This window comes from Meles meles, chromosome 11 (genome assembly GCF_922984935.1).
Source record: "Meles meles chromosome 11, mMelMel3.1 paternal haplotype, whole genome shotgun sequence".
In the NCBI taxonomy this organism is placed as follows: domain Eukaryota; kingdom Metazoa; phylum Chordata; class Mammalia; order Carnivora; family Mustelidae; genus Meles; species Meles meles.
Window position 1 is genome coordinate 67,198,048 of NC_060076.1, and position 20,030 is coordinate 67,218,077.

General features: G+C 39.6%; 1 protein-coding gene across 14 annotated transcripts in view; it reads right to left on the minus strand.

The window, feature by feature from the left end:
- The window catches only part of LOC123952764 (aminopeptidase O (putative)), a 337,543-nt gene extending 319,037 nt beyond the window's left edge, over positions 1–18,506 (minus strand). For 10 of the 14 annotated variants that reach the window (XR_006820713.1, XR_006820718.1, XR_006820717.1 and 7 more), the window contains exon 1: positions 18,456–18,506. The gene's annotated coding sequence lies outside the window, so the exon portion shown is untranslated. The remainder of the gene's footprint in view (positions 1–18,455) is intronic. The other 4 variants (XR_006820712.1, XR_006820711.1, XR_006820710.1 and 1 more) reach the window with 3 other exon arrangements.
- Between the last annotated feature and the right edge of the window lie 1,524 nt (positions 18,507–20,030).

A 20,030-nucleotide genomic window follows, 5' to 3' on the forward strand; every position in this document is an offset into this window, starting at 1 on the left:
CCTTTACTTTTTTAAAGCCACAAAGGTTTTAGAGTTGTTTGTTACTATGCTAACTTAACCTACCCTGACTGAAACACTCTGTACCAAGCCTCTCCTCTCTCCAAAACCATGCTTACCAAGACTGATTCCTGGAAGCACAAATTTAACGTCCTGTCTCTGCTATTTAAAAAAAAAAAAACAAACAAAAAACACAAAACAAAGCCCTTCAAATGAATGTCTATTGTTTAAAGAAAAATGTAAACTCCTTAGCATTCAAAACTCTTACCAACTATTTTTTCAGTCTCATCCTACCAGAATAACCTCCCACTTCCTGACTGTCAGGCTCACTTCCAGCCACCCACTGACCCAGGCTCCAGAAAAAGAACATAGCCCCTCTCTCTTCTCTTGAAGGTAAAAGTCAATTCTATCCAAAGCACCAAACTTTTCTCCACAGTTCTAACAGTGAACACTGAATACTAAGTGCTAGGCTTTGTTCTAAGCACTTCTTGTGTATTAACTCATTTACTCCTCAGGTAACTCTATGAGATGAGGACTACTATTATTAAACTCATTTTACAGATGAAGAAACTGGGGCGCCTGGGTGGCTCAGTGTGTTAAGCCTCTGCCTTCAGCTCAGGTCATAATCCCAGGGTCCTGGGATCGAGCCCCACATTAGGCTCTCTGCTCAGTAGGGAGCCTGCTTCCCCCCCCCCCCACACCTGTCTCTCAGCCTACTTGTGATCTCTCTGTCAAATAAATAAATAAGATCTTTAAAAAATAATAAATTTAAAAAAATACAGGTGAAGAAACTAAAACACAGGGATTAAATAACTTGTTCAAAACCACACAGTGAACAAATGATGAAGCCAGATGAACCCAGCAGTCTGTCCTCTTAACCACTGCCGTCTACTGCTTCTAGGATACTCCGTCTCTCCTTCCACTGAACTTCCATTGCACTCTGTAGATCTTTCTGGCACACAGTCTTGTGCCCTGTGTGAATAGTCACTATTTTATATGTGCAAGCTTTATCTACTAAGCTAGACTATAAACTCCTCAAGTGCAGGGAGCCAGCTTACTGTTCTTTGTATCATTCAATAAGAAATGCTGCTGAAAGAACCCTTTGGTGATAAATACAGCTCCATTGGATAGAATGTCTGTTCACCATGTTTATCTGTATTTGATGATGCTTTGACATCTTGGGGCCTTGCTGATCCCAGACAAGCCCTACCAGGGCCAGCTAATGTACAAACCAGCCAATCCAGAGCTCACACCCTCAACCACCTCCCCTAATTCTCAAACACCAAGCCAATATTCCCCCACTCTAATCCCTCCCAGAGCAAGATACCAAGGACTAGGGACCACCGTTATAGCCCAGAGCCCTCCAGAATCACTCAAACTAGCCAGTCCTAGTCTGCATACTTCACCCTGCCTAGTCATCTCCCAGAAACCACAATAAAGACTCATGCTCATCCCCTTGCTCCTTCTGCCTCCTGACAAACCCTGGTGCTTCCTTGCTGGTGTGCCCCCTCCTCTTGGGAACTGTAAATAATAAACTCTTCTCTCAAAGGCAGTTTGTCTCTATGTCTGTCACCTGATTAAAGCAATCCCGGGTACATATTAAAACAGACTATCATCCTTGCAGGAGGTCCCTGGAAATGCAAACTACCTACTTGGTGTCACCGAAGATCATGATGGCTCTTTCTTGATTTCATCAATCTCTACTGGTGTTGGAGAGGACTTTTAGGGGGAATGGGGGGAGATACAAGGTGAATCAGAAACAGAATATGGTGAGCTTCGTGTTCAGCACAAGGAAGACAGAAGCCCCAGTTGTTCATTGTCTTTCCATTACAATTTTAGCAGTTACTGTCTTAGCACAGAATTGGTAACTGTTATTGTAAAAACTCCAAATCTTCAAATGACCCTGCAATTACTAGCCTTTTTCTACTTTTTTCCATAAGGATTCACAGTAAAATCCTGAATCCCAAAAGGGTCTGAAGATAACCAGGGGGACAACAAGAAAAGGTAAAAGCTAAAGCAAGTGTAGCCAATTTGCAGCCAGTCTTGGGAAAAATAAAATCCCAGGAAAGGACTGGGTGGAGGGGAGAGAAAACCAGGATAAGCCCTGGAAATCTGCCACCAGGAATAGAGCATGAAGATCCTATCTGGATTTGAGAAGCAGTGTCAGGAACAAAAACCAAGGGGTTTTGTAATACTCTCTCTCCTGGACAAAACTAGGCAGTATGAATAAATGTTTAAAAAACACTAGTTGAATGGATGCCTCAATCATAGAAAATTGAATATAGTTTTATGACACTCATGAAGACTTAGATAGAATACACTCTGTCATCCTATTAACTTAAACTGTTTTTTGGGTCCTTTACTGTATCTCCCTTGAGACAAATATACTGTTTTTCTCCTATAGCATAAGGTGGTGCAATTTTTCAAAGTGCTCTGACATTCTAGTGCTTCTATGGAGTATCTGCACATTCAGCCATGAACTTCTGAAAAAATGTCAGAGAAACACCCATTCCACAAACATTCTACGTTTCAGAGGTTCCAGGAACAAAGTGTGGAAGAGATCCAGACTATGGCCAGCCAGGAAAATGCCATTCACCCCAAACCTCCCTAGAATGTGCTGGTCCCAAGCAAGCATCATGAACCTAGAATGCCTTGGAGAGAGCAGGGAGACCAGAGTCTTTCCTCTTCGGAGATTCAGTCAATTCAGAATTCCTCTGGACTACTGAGAAATCTTCGAAAAAGTACTGGACCTTTATACACTAGGAGCAATAATTAGCAACAGCATCTGACATCTATTGGGCGCTTGTTATGAGACAGGCAAGGCACATTCAGTACATTTCATTTACTCCTCACTACCCAGTGAGGTAGGTCTATCATCTCCATTTTACAGATGAATTAATTAAAGCCTAGAGAGGTTAAGATGCTTCTCCAAGCTCACAGTTATTAGATGGCAGAATTTGATTATCTGATATTTGATATAATTATTTGATATTGTGAAATTTAGATTCATAGACTCTGCCTCCAGACCCTAGACTCAGCACTACACTCTACTGCTTCAGGTACAGTCCAAGCCTAGATCAAAAATGCTCATTTAATGAAACAAGATGGGACTGGGAGGGAGACAAACCATAAGTGACTCTTTATCTCACAAAACAAACTGAGGGTTGCTGGGGGGAGGGGGGGTTGGGAGAGGGGGAGGGGGGTTATGGACATTGGGGAGGGTATGTGCTAGGGTGAGTGCTGTGAAGTGTGTAAACCTGGCGATTCACAGACCTATACCCCTGGGAATAAAAATACATTATATGTTTATAAAAAACTAAGAAATAAATAAAAAAATTTTTTAAATGCTCATTTAAAGCACAGCAAAGTGCATTATATTCGAAATCATAAGTTGAATGAGACCAGCAACACTGAAAAAGCTCAAGAACTACCCCTGCATCCCCATACAAACATGGACACCCAACATCACCAGTCTTCCCCATCACTCTTAAACAACACCGTATTCTGCTGCTACTATTTTACAGGTCCCTGCATTTTAAGGAGTGGCAAAACCTTCCACATACACCAAATGGAAGGTAAATTTAAATTCTGACCTAATAAAACCACATTATACTGAACAACACTACATGTTTGTATTCTATGTGTTCAAGATAAAGTCGTGTATTCATGTAATAATATAACATGCCACATACCCTTGAGTAGGCAAGATACTGTCCAGAAATCATTCTTACCCTCAGACACTGGACAAGACATTCCCAGAACTGGAAGATGGTGGAAAGGTATATGAGGATGGAAAATTAGAACACAAACTCCTGTTTTAGACCTCCTCAGCTGGCACGAGTACCAGCCCTGATGACACATGCTTCTTTCACCCAAACTCTCCAGAATGAGACAAGCTCTGAGTGTCTGGAAGAGCCATAATGACACACTTGCCTGAGTCTTGTCTCCCAAGCTCAGTTCTTTCACCTGATTCTCACACAACAAAGTTTCTAGAACCTTCATTATCTCAGTTCACACTCAAATTCACCAACTGTCCTCACTGCAGAATTTGATACAATGTTGAAATCAGGTATGACTTCAGCAGATGCAAAAGGTAGGGTTATTACTCTATGAAGTGCTTTGCACATCATAGGCCCAAGAAAAATAACTACTGTATACTTTCGTGGATATAATTCAGTCAATACAACCTTTAAAAATAAAAAGAACTGACTTGATAGTTAATATCTAAGATGAGGGTTTAATCAGACCACCCAGGAATTCCTGTGCTGGGATAAAAGTTAACAAAACTTTTCAAACACCATTAAGAGAATATAATTTATTATTGTCTATAAATATTCATATACCGGAAACAGGATCTGGATTAACAGAGTTGGGTTACAGAGTTCAGTCAGGTAAAAATAAAGAAATCGGAAAAGAAAATATAGACAAAAATATCAGCTTTTTCAGTAAGATTTCCTCTTCTAAAATTATTGAAAAACACTATTTTTAAATAGAAGCTATTTTGAAAATTCAGTCCTTAAAGAGGTATTATGAAAATAGTTTCTTTATTAATGAAAGTTCTGCTATGGAAAAATAGTCACTGCTCCAGCTCACAGGAAAATATATTTTACTAGCAAAAAAATAGACTCCTTGAATCCATGATAACAAAGTACTCAAAATCCAGTTCCCACTCACTGCATGAGTCTCCTCTACAAAACACCCAGAAAGTCATCCAGTAATGGCTTCAAAGACCTCAGGTATTTTCAAGTATTGTTTAAGAAAACAACAAAACAAAACAAAAAAAGAAAGAAAGAAAAAAGGAAACTGCAAAACAACTCAAAAGTCCATCAAATGTTGAATGGACAAATAAAATGTGATCTATTCATACAATGGAATATTATATGGTCATGAAAAGGAATGGAGCATGCTCTATACTCTAATGTGGATGAACCTTGCAGACATCATGATAAGTGAAAGGAAGACACAAAAGGCCACATAATATACCATTCCATTTATATAAAATGTCCACAGTAGACAAACCCACAGGGACAGAGGTGGTTGCCAGGGACTTAGGAAAGGGTAGAATGGGGAGTGACTGCCCATGGCTCCTCTTGGAGTGATCATACCCGAAAATTAGACACAGGGGATGGTTGCTCAACTCTGAATATACTAAAAACCACTGAATTATACAGTTTTAAAGGGTGAGTTTTATGGTATGTAAATTATATCTCAATAAAGCTATTTATTAAGTAGGCTCTGCACCCAACATGGGGCGTGAACTCACAACCCTGAGATTAAAAGTCGCATGCTCTACTGAGCCAGCCCCATGCCCCAAAGCTATTACTTTTAAAAGTGGCAAAAACAAAACAAAACAAAACAAAACACCAAACTATTTAAGCAAAGCTTTACAGTGGTTTTCTTACCCATGTCCTACAGAGGACAGAAAATCTCACATAATTTACAACAAAAGATTCAGTAAAAACATATTAGCAAGGATTATTTTAAGCTTAGTTTTTTTTGTTTTGTTTTTGAGAGAGAAAGTGAGAGAGAGCACGAGAGGGGAGAGGGTCAGAGGGAGAAGCAGACTCCCCGGTGAGCAGGGAGTCCAATGTGGGACTCGATACTGGGACTCTGGGATCATGACCTGAGCCAAAGGCAGTCGCAGGCACCTAAGCTTAGTGTTTTAAAAGGGCTATTTAAAAGAGATGCACATCGATATGAATAGGAATTTTTAGTTAAAGAACTATGCTATGCCAAGTACACATCTTCCAATGTGGCAAGGCATTTCAATCTTAGAATTTACTTTGTATATTTTTTTCTTTTTAAATTTTTATTTAAATTCAATTAGCCCACATATAATACATCATTAGTTTCAGATATAGTGTTCAATAATTTATCAGTCTCATATAACACCCAACGCTCATCACATCATGTGCCCTCCTTAACCTCCTCACCCAATTACCCCATCCTCCCACCCATCTCTTGTATATTATTTTATTTATTTATTTATTTATTTATTTATTTATTTGACAGAGAGAGAGAGAGACAGACAGACAATGAAAGCAGGAACACAAGCAAGGGGAGTGGGAGAGGGAGAAACAGGCTTCCACCTAGCAGGGAGTCCGATGTGGGGCTCAATCCCAGGACCCTGGGATCATGACCTGACCTGAAGGCAGATGTTTAACAATTAAGCCACCCAGGCGCCCTCTTGTACATTTTTTTAAAGACTATTTCAAAAAGTGTAAGCCCCAAGTTATCTCGCAAACTTCAGTCATATATGTACCACCATATTTTTGCCATCCTCATACCATCATCTTACTATTTATTAAATACTTTTTCTTCAATCCACTTGACCTTTGCCTCACTTTCTATAAAATCCATGAAAACATGAGTTTGAATGGCTAATTTGCACTTCTCCACATATATTAAAAGAGATACATAACTATTCAAATTCAAAGATGCTTATCCATGTACCACTTTAAATTATCTTGCATACAAATCCAAAAAACACTTGTTTAAAAAAAAAAAAACAGCTGAGCCTGGTAACATATCTATAGCTGCACTTTAAAAGATGATAAGGAAGGAAATCAGAATGTTCAGAAAGCCACTTTACAGCAAAATTTAGGACTATCCTACTCTATAAAGGTCCATTAGCAGTGGGAACCACAGGGCAGGCATTCAGCCAAGAAAAGGTATTTGAGAGTGATACTGGAATGGATGGTAGAGAAAAATGACAGGCAATAGGTCTCCATAAGGGAAGCAGCTGAAAGAACACGAATGCTAGGTCTTCTTTACAAGTTCTTGGGTATGGAGCGGTACAGTCCAGGTGCTACTGCCATGCTCTGCTTGTCAGAGCTGAACATGGCAGAAGGCCAACTGCCTAATGGACAGGTGGGGAAGGCTTTTTTTTTTTTTTTAAGATTTTTTATTATTTACTTGACAGAAAGAGATCACAAGTAGGCAGAGAGGCAGGCAGAGAGAGAGAGAGGGAAGCAGGCCCCCTGTTGAGCAGAGAGCCCGATGCGGGACTCGATCCCAGGACCCTGAGATCATGACCTGAGCCGAAGGCAGCGGCTTAACCCACTGAGCCACCCAGGTGCCCCCCGGGGAAGGCTTTTTATTGACCCTGCTTCCTTCCTGCCAACACCAGTACTGAAAGCCAGCAAAAGGGCCCACTTCTAAAGTAGTACTCTGGGGTAGAAAAGGTCTGGGCTCTACCACACCTGTTCCTCCCATATAAAAAGAAATACGGGTTAGATTTCATTTTAAAATATTAGTACTGTGGATGCTTTGAAACAGCTTCCTAAGAGCAGCTTACCCCCATTCCTGATGGAGAATGTCATGATACAACACCCCCACACCTCTCCACAAAACCACACTGAAGACACTGGAATATTTAATCATTTTTTTAAACTCCCTTTTCTCACTGCAAAGGGGACTACCTCTTTAGGGGACTAACTACTACTTAGTTATCCATCCTAAATAGATGAAACAATTACATGCCACTGCCTTTACTCTTATCCATTCCAAGAAGCCCTAGCTGAATCCTGGAGAGTGAGGCATAGGGAAAGAGAGTAAGGGGAGGCTCTCTCCAAAGAGAACCTCTTTGGGGAAGGGAAGGGAGAGAGAGAGAGAGAAATGCTTCTTGCTCCCATTCCTGGTCTTGAATCATTTTCCTGGATGCCAGATAAAATAATTTTGTATATCGTTCTATGCAGGAAAAAAATCTTAAATCATTTTAGACAAATCTATGCCATCCCCTCAGAGTGAACTTAGGGTATTAGCCTGTAGGCTCACTGACATAGTATTTTCTTAACATTCTTGATGCCTTGTGGGCTTCTAGCACATGGCTTGGAGACTGTGAAAAGGTATACTTTTCCAATACTTTCTCAATTTAGTTCATTCCTTTTCTGTGTGAAGTTTTAATATGCAGCCCCATAAATGTAAATGTAGGCTTCATTAGGATTATTCAGAAAACATGAATTACAGAACAACAAATTTTTAAATCTGACTGGTTTTGTGTTATAACGTTACACTGTCAAACTGGTCTTTTAGGGGCATTTGTAACCCAGGAAGAATACTCATTTGAGTTCTAGAATTTTACCCCATTTTCCCAGTGGATATTAAACATGCAGAAAGCTTCATTACTAGCAATTAAAAGATTCATATCTATGAGTATCTTCAGAAACTTGGGAAAACATCTGTATTTCAGAACTCCCCAAGGGTAAAACTGTAATCCAAAAAGTGTTTCTTAAAGTGTGGTCTGAAGATCATGTGCCTGAGAATGAACCGGTGAGGGGCAGGCTAATGAGAGTGGTGCTTGTTAAAAATACAGATTCTTGGGGGCACCTGGGTGGTTAAGTCAGGTAAGCATCAAACTCTTGATTTCAGTTCTGGTCATGACCTCAGGGTCATTGGATCAAGCCCTGCATTAGGCTTCTTGCTGGGTGTGAAGCCTGCTTAAGATTCTCTCTCTCCCCCTCTCCCTCTACTCCTTCCCCTCTCAAAAAAAAAAAAAAAAAAAAAAAGTATAGATTCTTGGACACTGTGTCAGATGTTTTAAATCAGAATCTCCAGGGACAGGGGCCAATAATCCACATTTTAAATAAGATGTCTAGGCAATTCTACTTTAATGCTTCTGATACATTTAGCTACTTGAACTCTTAAAATAGGATTCTCACAAGTCACTGCCTATACAAAGTATGAAAAGGAAATCAAGGAATAAATATTTAAAATGAAAAAGGAAGCAAAGTGAAAAGTTGTCTTCTACTGCGGTCTGGGAGAATTTAGATTCCAGCATGAACTGCAGCCATGAACAGGGAATATTCTCCATGAACAAGCCTGTTAGATCTATAGTATAGATACCCACATCTCTTCTGCCCTTCAACTAGAAAACACAAACAACCTGAAAAGCACATTCTGTAAAAAGAACTTCATCCCTAGTAAAGATTAAAGGATGTTCCAGCATGCAATGCAGTTTTCACTCATTCTTTCTCAACACTGTGACTTTGACACCACAATTAGGCAAAGTGGTTCTGAACCACTCTGAGTTGCCTGAGCCAGTGGTTTTCAAACTTGAAATGAATCATCTGAAGATCCTCTTAAAATACCAATTAGTGGCCTCCAAGAATTTGCATTTCTAACAAGTTCCAGGTGATACTAACACTGCTGGTCTAGCAACTAGACTTTGAGAACCAGTAGTTTAAGCTAACTCTGGTCTCCTCACAACCAGCATTATTTAGGACTAACTGTGAAGTTCAATGAGGCCGGAAGAAGAAAAAAAAAAAGCCTCCATCTGGCAAACTCTCTAACCACTTTCTATAGGGCTTCTTGTGTAGGGCTCCACTCAGTTTCTTCAAGAAATTCCCATCATTCAAAACTTGCAGTACGGGTGAAAAACTTGTCCTTTCTTGGCAACTGCAAAGATGAACACCTTTCCTATCCCTCTCCTAATTCCTGACCTCTGTCTGAACCTATAGCCCCCACATCCTACCCTGCATGGATAACCTTTCTATCCTCTATAGGAAACCATACTTCCTATAGCAGGAAAGCTGTAGGAAGGGCAAGAGGTCCCTCTGTTCCTGTCTTAGGAAACCGCATTTCCTTTAGCCAGAAATCAAGACAGGCTCCCTCCATTTAGTGATTTATTTGGTGACTGTCACAGGGCTATAGCTACAGACAACTCTGGTGAGGAGTACTGTGTCTAAAGGCAAAATTAGATTCAATAGAAATATTGGCAACAATCAGATCTCATAATTTACATTCTGGTCCTCCATGGGAATAAATATATAACAGATTTCTCCATTGAGAGTTAGGTCTGGAATTTACACACTATAAATGGGTGCCCCACTCCCTATAAATAGCTTTCAAATCCATCTCATTAGATTTAAAATATACTCTAGCATCAGGTTCTAAGTGGTGAACTGAACATGTATGCAGTTATTCCTTCCCAAGAAAAGAGATTTAAAGTAATTCCTAGAAACTGAATAGTATTTGGGAGCAAGATAAGAAAATGCATTTGATATAGCTTCAGTATCTTTAGAAGATCTTCACAGTCTCCATTACCTTTTCAACTTGAACACACAACTGAACATATGTAATTGGGACCTATGTTAAAATTAATTAGGAAGATTAAAAAGTAAGGTTAAACAGTTTATTTTTCTTTGAGACTTTCCTATATACACTTAAGGAAACAGAATAAACCTGGCAAATGATACAGAACAACACCAACAGGGAAATGTGTTTTTAAAGTGTTAGCCATAAGCTGGTTAAATGTTGCAAATACTACATAACATTAACAATTTACCAAGAAGTGTGAAAAATATGACTTCCTTAAATTATTGTAAGAACATGACAAAACACAACATAACCATTGTATTTCCAGAACCTAAAACACTCTCTTTATTAAAAAAGTCTTTAAGCCATGTTCACAATCAGAATGATTTGTCACGAACAACAGTCAAAGTCCTTGGGCATACATGCGCTCCAACGTGACCCCTAAAGAATCCTGTATCTGTCCACGTACCGAGTGTGGCTGTAGATTGAGCACAAAAATCATTAGTGTCATTTGCCACTAGAGAACAATGGATGGGATGGATGCTATTGCTTTTTAAAGCATAGCTTCTGTGATAATATGTTGTCTTCTGGCATGCTTTTGTATTTTGGATGAAAGTCCGTCTTTGCGGTTTGGTGAGAACAATTCATTTCTCCTTTGAGGTGCTAGATCCTATACAACAAGACAGATCAAATCCTTATGAAAAAATGGTCATCACTTTTTATTGAGGTAACCAATTAATCTTTTTTTTTGAAATCCTCATATTTAAGTATGGAAATAAAGTCATAAAATATCATTTGTTAATCACCATTAGAGGCTTTAGCCATCAAAATATATTCCTTAATAGAGCTAATTATTATTCCTTACCAAATATAGTATAACATATTGATAAAACAGATCAGCATCCACAAAATATAATTCACATAAGAATCAAGTAAAAATGTCAAGGCTTTTAATGCCACCTACTTACTTCCTATTTTGCAATGACAGCACTTGTGATATAATAAAAAACCTACATTAGTTTGTATCTGTAGATTAAGATTTTTTTTCAATGCTTTGTAAAAGAGGTAGGAGTTAGTGCCCAGTCTTTCTTGATGAATAACACAAGGTAAGCTCATTAAATAAAAAAAACAAAAAAAAACAAAAAAAAAAACCACAAAACGTTCCACTGAAGTATGGATTTATTGAACACAGGAGAAACCAGTCAAAGGCGTATTCTACAAGTAGTTTATGGTCCGGCTTACTGAGTCCACTGTAATTACTTCTCAATCAACACTGTACATACACATAATTACAGTTTAAAAACAAATACGAAATAATAAGGAGCAAAAGAGAAGACAATGGGGCTCGGGGAAAGCAAGGGAAAAGAATAGCTCTAAGAGGTTGTAAGACTTAAGGATATGTTGACACTTCTGCCAAAACGCAGACTTCATAATGAGATCCCCAAATGCCAAAGAAATACCCTGAAAATAAGTCACACAGCACAGAACCAGGGCCTTTTGGAAAGTATTATATTTAGAGGTAAATCAAATCAAGAGAATATGGAAAAAGAAACAAAAAAGAACTCCTCACCCCCACCAAAAAAAAAGGTACTACAAAAACTAAGCTAGATAAATTCCACACCTTTAAAACATTACAGAACGAGGTACAAGATCAGGGAATTGATAACGTTAGAAAAAGAGCTGAGAAATACTGAATGGATGGAGTAAGGAAACAAGCATTCAGAAAGTCTTAGGTCTGTTCTCATTTCAGAAACTCAGGCTTTTCCCCAGCTGCTTTCCCAGCTTGCTCCATCACTATGTACTGGCTATTTTCCCTCTCCCAAAATTACCTACTCAGTGCCAACCTTGCCTTCGCTCCACTCAGCAACCCAATGGTCCGTTCTTGACATTTTCATTACTTGGAGTAGCTCCATCACTGAAATACTTCATTTCCATAATCTAATATCAGAGCATGCCCTCCTGTTCTTCCTACTCTTTCTCTTGCTTACTCACCAACTCTTACTACATTGGAACTCCAGTCCCTCGACTTTTCCATTATCTTCAATGCATCTGCTCCCTCTGGCCCTAGGGCAGAAGTTCCCGTTGGGGGATGATTTTGCCCCTCAGAGGACATTTAGCAATGTCTGGAGACATTTCTGATTGTCTCAACTGGAGGGGTTGCCTACTGGCATCTGGTAGGTAGAGGCCAAGGGCACTAAACATCTACTATGCACAGGGCAGCCCCTATGAGGGAGAATTATGTTTCTTAAGTTGAGAATCTCTCTGTGGCCTTCTTTGGATAACGTGATTCATTTCTTCAATCACTCTTAAAACATTTTAACCTCAATTCTCTTGCTCTTTCATCCTTCTGACACCTGTTCTATAAAACCTAACTTTCAACAAATTGAACCACCCAAGTTTTCTACTTCTAAACTCAGTGTACTGAACTCATCAAAGCTTCAAAAAAAAGTTAAATAAATATCACATGACCATGAAAAAGGCAGACACTACATATTCACAGATTCCAACCTCAACGGGACCCCCAGCATTACCAGGCAGGCAACCTTTCGTGTCTCTAGTTGCCCCCTCAACTCTTGTTCTTTCCCCTCAGTAACTATTCTGAACTTCTACCTCTCCCTTCAATCCTCACCTCACCAAATCAGCACTCAATATCGGCAAATTTACCTGCTTAAGAAATCTTGCCACCATCAGACAAGAACTTGCACATATTCCCTCCCCATCCTATAAACTTATCCCTATCTCTCCCCACCCTTCCTCAAGCCCTCCCAGGAAGGTGCAGTGAGTATCCTTCCTGTCCCAGCACTCCCTGATCGTGGCCTGTGCTCTATCATCTTTCACTGACATCTGGGACCCTGCTTCATCCATCCCCTAAATTCCTTCCCTCAGCTTCTTCCTCTTTCTCAGCCCTTTTCACCTCAGAAATAAGTGATTATTCCAATTTCTTCTTATGGGGAAAAAACACAACTGAACAAAAACCCTTCCTTACTTCCACATCTTTCTCTAACTGTTCTCTCTCGCCACACAGCCAAATTCCTTACAAGAATTGTCTTCACTCCCTATCCCTGTCACTCCATCTCCCACCCAGGCCACTGCACACCCCTCCAATGCCACTAAAACTCCACAGTGGAAGCAAATGACTCCCTCTATATCAACTTCAGCAGATTCTTCCAGTCCTGAATTTCGGAGTATGAACATACATGACCATACCCTCCTTAAAATTCTCTCTTCTTTTGGTATTTGTGATACCACTCCATCTCCTCCTACTGATTTGGTGCTTCCTTCTCCCCCTTCCTAGATGCTGATGTGCCTCCCAGTTCTAGCTTCAATTTTTCTAACATGTCAATGAAATCCATCCTCTGGTCACTTTGAATGCATACAACAATCCCAACCTCTTCTAAGTTTTCCTAATGAACGACACCACCATCTTCTCCGGTACCCAAATACCCCAGATTTCTTACTCTCACCCACAAAGGAACAATTGCAAAGCCCTACTGACTTAACCTACATATCACCTGGATCCATCATATCGGTTCATTCTCTTGGCGACCTAGCCAAATCCAGGCATTCTCTCTCACCTAAAACAATAAGTACCAAAGAGTAAAAAAAGGGAGTCTCCTCTTACAAATAGGGATGCTACACAAACACAATGAGGTATGATTCAAAAGAACACAGAATGCTGGATTTCTTTTTTTAAAAATGGATTCTGTTTGAATATAAGCAAATCATTTAATCATCACAGGCTTCAGATTCCCGACTGCTGAGTGAAGGGTATGAGAGAAATACCTAAGGCCCCTTTGTATCCTTAACATTCATTCTATAGTTCGATTTCTGCCAGACATTACTCAGACAGTTCACACCTCCAAATATGCACCATGCTTGCTACACACACAAAATATCATCAGTGCAAAAGAAATAGGCTGAGATGTCTCTCCTTTGCTGCCAAAACTATCAAGCATATCCCAATTCCCATCAGTTTCAGAAACTAAACCTTCAATTGCAAGTGTCAAAGAAATAAAATGTAAGCAAAGGAAAAAGCCAAGAAAAAATGAGAGTGAAATTGATTATGTATCTAAAAATGCTATCTCAAGATAATTTCTTCAGGAATCAAGCAATACAGAGTAATGAGTTAGCAACAAAATAAATGTGCCATAAACCATTCTGACAGTCAGAAACAGGATTATAAACAAAAAGCCCTTTTTACCCACAGAAAAAGGATGTGGGAATTGTACAATATCTAAAGTCAAACACCAACACGATATGCAATATGAGATCTTAAAACATTTCAGGCTCTGCTTTTTCAAAGACAGGCTCTCAGAGAAAGAGAAAGAAATATGAACTAAGCTGTGAAAATGCAGTTTGAATGCCATTCAAATGTTATCACCCCAACCAAATGAGAAGCACCTGTCACCCTTTCGACAATTTGAGTTCAGATGTTCTTCCAAGGCCAGCTAAGCTCGGAAGTAATGTTTTATTTTTAAAACAGTATAAAAAAGAGAGGGTAGAGGAAGAATGTGGCAGGCAAAACAATTTACATTGCAAAATTGATACTGAGCCAAGTGTCAACATCAAACATAGAATAAATCAACTCTGGAGCCATCCAGCCTGGGGTCAGATGCCAATTTCACCACCCACCAGCCTTGTAAATTTAACAATTCAATTAATTTAAGTTCTCTGTGCCTAGTTTCTTCATCTGTAAAAGAGAGCGGTGATAGTACCTATTTCACAGGTAAAGTGCTTGGAATAATGTCTGGCACAGTGTAAACTACTGAAATAGCAGGTGATGTTATCATGATTATTATTTTCCTTACTATATTGAGACTAAATATTAGGTGAGAAGAACAATCATACTGTAATACAGGCTCAAGCTCCGGTTTAACGCTATTACCAGGTATTTTGTTCACTGTTCAATAACATTATTTCAATTGATATTTCCATCCCCATCCTCTAGAAGTTCACAAATCAAACCACCAAGTATTAAGTTCATACCATATGAAGTGAGTATATAGAAACATAATTCAATATGTGTTGGAAGTATAGCATATGCTATATATATGCAATGGAATGTTATTCAGCCATAAAGAGGAACGAAATTCTGATCTCTGCTACCACATGGATGAGCTCTACTACAAGGATGAACCCTGAAAATCTACCAAATGAAATAGATGCAAAAGGATAGTGCAGGACTCCACCTAGAATAGCCAAATTCAGAAAAACAGAAAGTAGAACAGAGGTTACTAGAGGCTGGGGCAGGGAAGGAGGGGAATGGGGAATTACTTTCTAATGGGTGCAGAGTTTTCTGTTTGGAAAAGATGAAAAAATTCTGGAAATGGATAATGGTCATAATTAAACCAATACTGCAAATGTGCTTAATCCAATGAATTATATACTTAAAAATGGTTAAAATAGTAAATCTTATGAGTATTTTACCACAATCAAAAAGTATCTTCTAAAAATACGAACTGTATTTTCAACAGTAACCTTCAACATAAGCATCAGCCTTAATGGTACTAAAATTTTTCAAAAAAAATCACTTAGTGACTAACATAACATAAAAAAAAGAAAAGAAAAGAAAAGAAAAGAAAAAGATCACTTATTTTCAAGTTCCTGACTATGGACACCAAAGGAGTCAATATCAACTCTTAGCTGTACTTGGTTTAAAACACATGCTTGAAAATGGGTACATGCTGTGCAAATTCAAAAAGGAACATTATTTCATTTTGCTGATAGTCATTTTTTTAGCTCGTTGAAGAGGAAAAAAGAGGATTATACGAGAAAATGCCTTTATATGTGGCCAATGCACAATGGTGGTTTTATGATGAGGCACCTATCCACACAGAATGATAACACCAGTTCAACAGTATACCTGTGCAGGGCACCATAAATGGATGTGTAAATCAACCCGTGTTCAATTCGAAAGTAGAGGGGGTTCCCATATACTGGTAAACCATAATTTAACCACTGAAATATCCCCCAAATTCAAAACAGAAATTAAAAGTCTGTTATCTTGACACATAAAAACATGAAATATTTGAAGTCTCCATTCCAAACACCACAACCAAAAGGCATATTGCATTTCAAAGACACAACAAAAGTTAATTTAATAAATTAGCATTTTCCCAGAATGGCTAAGGTTAAGGCACTCTAGTTGGGATAATTTAATTCTCCAGTAAACTCATAAATACCATATATCAAATATCACTCAAGGAATGATACATAAGGCCAAAATCAGACTAACAATATTAGCAAACACTTACATCATTCTCCCAATATGCCTGATTTGTTACAGACACTAACTCACTTTATCCTCACAACAATCTTCTGAAAAAAAAAAAAACAATTATTATTTACATTTTACAAATGAGGGATCAACTACCCTGTCCGGGCTCACTGAGCTGCTAGTAACTGGGAGAGCTAGAACCTGAATAATGGAAGTGTGGTTCCCCAAATCCTGCTTTTAATCACTATGGTTTACTAACTCTTGGTGACACTGAGGAATGGAATACATAAAAGTACAGGCAAACTTAAGAAGCAAAGCAGTCTGGACGGTCAAATAAATAAAAGCTCTGAGAAAATCACTGTATCACAACACAGGACAGTAAGTGATATTTAGAATGACTGCTCTGAGATGTAAGAAAAGGTTAAAATATGTCAGTATACTTAGTATTTAAGAAGGCAAGGAATTGTTTAGGGCATTTAAAATTTTTCCATCCAAAACAATCAGTATGATTTTCATTTCTAAAAGGGTAAAACTTTCAACAATACAGAATTACACATTCCCTGAGGGGGTCTAAAAAGGGTTGTACTGAGCAATCGTGCTTGCCTCTTATCTCAATCATAAAGATAAGGATAGTGTGTGTGTGGAGGATCATAAATTAAGCCTTCTGGGTGTTCTAATTCCAGGTATGCAAGAACTTTAGTATACTGAAGATATCACAAATCATTTAGAGTGATCAGAGAATAAACTCATCACTTAGACTGATGAGAGAATAACTTCAGAGAATTATGTGTGACTATTGTGAAAAGCCTAGAATTTGATCATTTATAGTAGAGTTATTTTTGAAAAAGAAAGAAAAGGTATAGGCACTGAAGTCATATGCAGAGCTGAACTTAAAGCTTCCACCATTCAGTAACTATGAGTTTTTGGTAAGTTACCTTCACATACCTGAGCCTCAGTTTCCTTCTCTGTAAATTGAGGATAAAGATTCCTAACTCACAAGACTGTTGTGTGAGCTAAGAAGAAAATATATGCAAAGTGTCAAACACAATCCCTGAGATACAGAAGATGGTTAATAATGAGTGACTGTTATTCCCTAATCTTACTCTACTTTGTCCCCCTAATATTAGAAGAATCTAATCTTACCAATTAGCAAGTCATTAGCAGGCTTCTCAAAATTATATGAAGATATGCTCTATTCAAAAATGGAACACAAAATACAAAAAAATACAAAACCAAACCCTCAATGGATCAAAGATTTCAGAATCCTTCCTTTCCTCCCACATCGATCCTGGTTGGTTTTGTAATAACCCATACCCCTTGATCAACAAGATGAATTTTTATTATTTTTTTGATGTCTAACATTCCTAGTGGGGTTCTGCTACCCTGGTTGGTTTTGTAATAACCCACATTCCTTTATCAACAAGATGGATTTTTTTTTTCTGTCTAAACATTCCTAGTGGGGTTCTGTTGCTTATTTATTTTGACGGCTTTTTGCAAAGGTACTTGTTACCACTGCTTAAAGCCAGAAACAAGGAACATTTTAATGAAATGCTGTAGCAGTTCCATCCATCTCAACAGCTGATTGGATCCCATGTGTATCATTTATTATTACAATAGATTTTCACATTACTCTGCCACTTCCTTACTCAACAAATAACATGCCTTAAGGAGCAAAACTCCGCCAGTACGAATGCTCTTTAGGGACACCAAAACTCAAAGCTTGGTGTTCTCAGTAAGGATCCTAGGAGCGGGGAAGTAGACAGTTGCGGGGGCAGGAAAGGCGGCTGGGTTTCACTCCAACTGGAATTTAAGAGAATCGTAAACTGTATCTCCTTAAACAAGCCTGGATAGGAGTCTTGTGGGACAAGAATCGGAGAGGGGTGGGCGAAACGGGCCTGGAGGCAAGAGAGGAAGAAGGAGGCAAATGCAAGCTGAAGAATGGTCTGTGCTACGGGGGAGAGGAAAGTTAGCGCCCATCGGCACCGGGAGTGCTGAGGCGGAAAGAAGTGGCCGCTCAGCTGAAGTCCCCAGGACGGGTTCAGCCTCAGCAGTCTGGGAGACTGAGAGGGAAAGGGGACCCCTCCGAAGGAAGATGAGGACTGAAGAAGGTTCCCGGTCGCCTTTAAATGGGAATCTGCTGTGCTGGCCGCCATCAAGACGCCAGAGAAGACGAAGACATGGACCCAACAGGGAGCGTACAGGTTACCTGTCTTAGCCGCCTGCCCACCGATCTCCACTTCCGCAGACTCCGGGTTACCAAGGGCTACCCGGGCCGCGCCTAGTGACGTCATCCAAACGCGCCTGGACCGCCGTCGGTCCGGCCCGCCCCATCCGGAAGAGCTGGGCGGAGTCGCCCGGGAGAGGTCTGCGCAAACGCGGAGCTGCGGCGGGCGAGCGTGGGCTGATGCCCAGGGTTTGGGTTGGGATTGTAGGATTACTTTTTTACCAGGTTATTTCTAACTGCAAAATCTTATAGGCATTTGAGAAAAAAAAATTACTGAATTAACAATAGTGCACTTTTTATTCCTTATTTTGCCCTGTTCCTGGTATATATAACTGTAGTGTGCATATTCATTCCACAATTTACTAAAGTCCTATAGTGTGCCCGGCAAGCAGTGTTAACGGAATGGGGGGGGGGGGGGGGGGCGGTGTAGAGCAGTGAACAGAACAGTTATCTTCTGGAGATTACTTTCTAGTTAAGAAAGTAAACAGTGAATAACTCAGCAAATCTACATGCGTTCCCAGAGATCAGAAGTGTGTGGAAGGAGAAAAGTTGCTCAGAAACTAAAGGAAGGAGGGTGCCCCATTAGTTCGAGATGTTAAGGAAGTAACTCTGAAGAGGCCTGTTGAGCTGAGAAGTCAGCTCTCAAGTGCTGGAGGAAGAACATCGAAGAGAAGGATGGACATGTTCGAAAGCTATGGGGAGGTTATGAGACAAAGTGAGAAAGGAGGCTAGGGAAAGAACAGAATTTGAGAGCAACAAGGCAGGTAGAGTCCTGATCTTGTAGAGCTTTTCTGCGTCATCATAAACGGCATGGGTTTGATTTGAACTGTAATGGGTAGCCAGTGAAGAGTTAGACATGCAAGTAACAGAATCTGTTTTTGTGGGGTTTTTTTGTTTTGTGTTTTTTTTTAAAGATTTCATTTATTTATTTGATAGAGAGATCACAAGTAGGCAGAGAGGCAGGCAGAGAGAGAGGGGAAAGCAGGCTCCCCGCGGAGCAGTGAGCCCAATGTGGGGCTCGATCCCAGGACCCTGAGATCATCACCTGAGCCGAAGGCAGAGGCTTAACCCACTGAGCCACCCAGGCGCCCCGACAGGATCTGTTTTTGTAAAACCGCCCTAGATGTCGTGTATACAATGAACTATTGGGAGACAAAGGATGCAAAGAGAGCAAGTTGCTTTTGCACTGATGCTGTAAGAAATGATGGAGAGAAATGAATTTAAAGAATAATTTGGAGCTAGAGATGACAGACTTGGAGATGGATTATGTAAAGCAATAAAGGAAAAGAAAGATGTCAAAAATTATTCCTAAATTTTGCGCCTAGGAAAAAAAAACAGATAATGCAGCTGAAACAATTTCTAATGTTTTGCAAGATTTGCTTCTCCTTCCTTCCACCCCGATCCCTTTGCCTCTTGGTTACCAAGCCCTCTTGATTCTCTTATCTCAGTTTTCGAGGGGATCCTCTTTCTTTCTCTTTTCCTTAACTCTTTCTTCCTTGATCTTGTTAAGCTACATCAATCTGGAAACCCAAAAGCCTAGACGTTTTCAGGCACTGA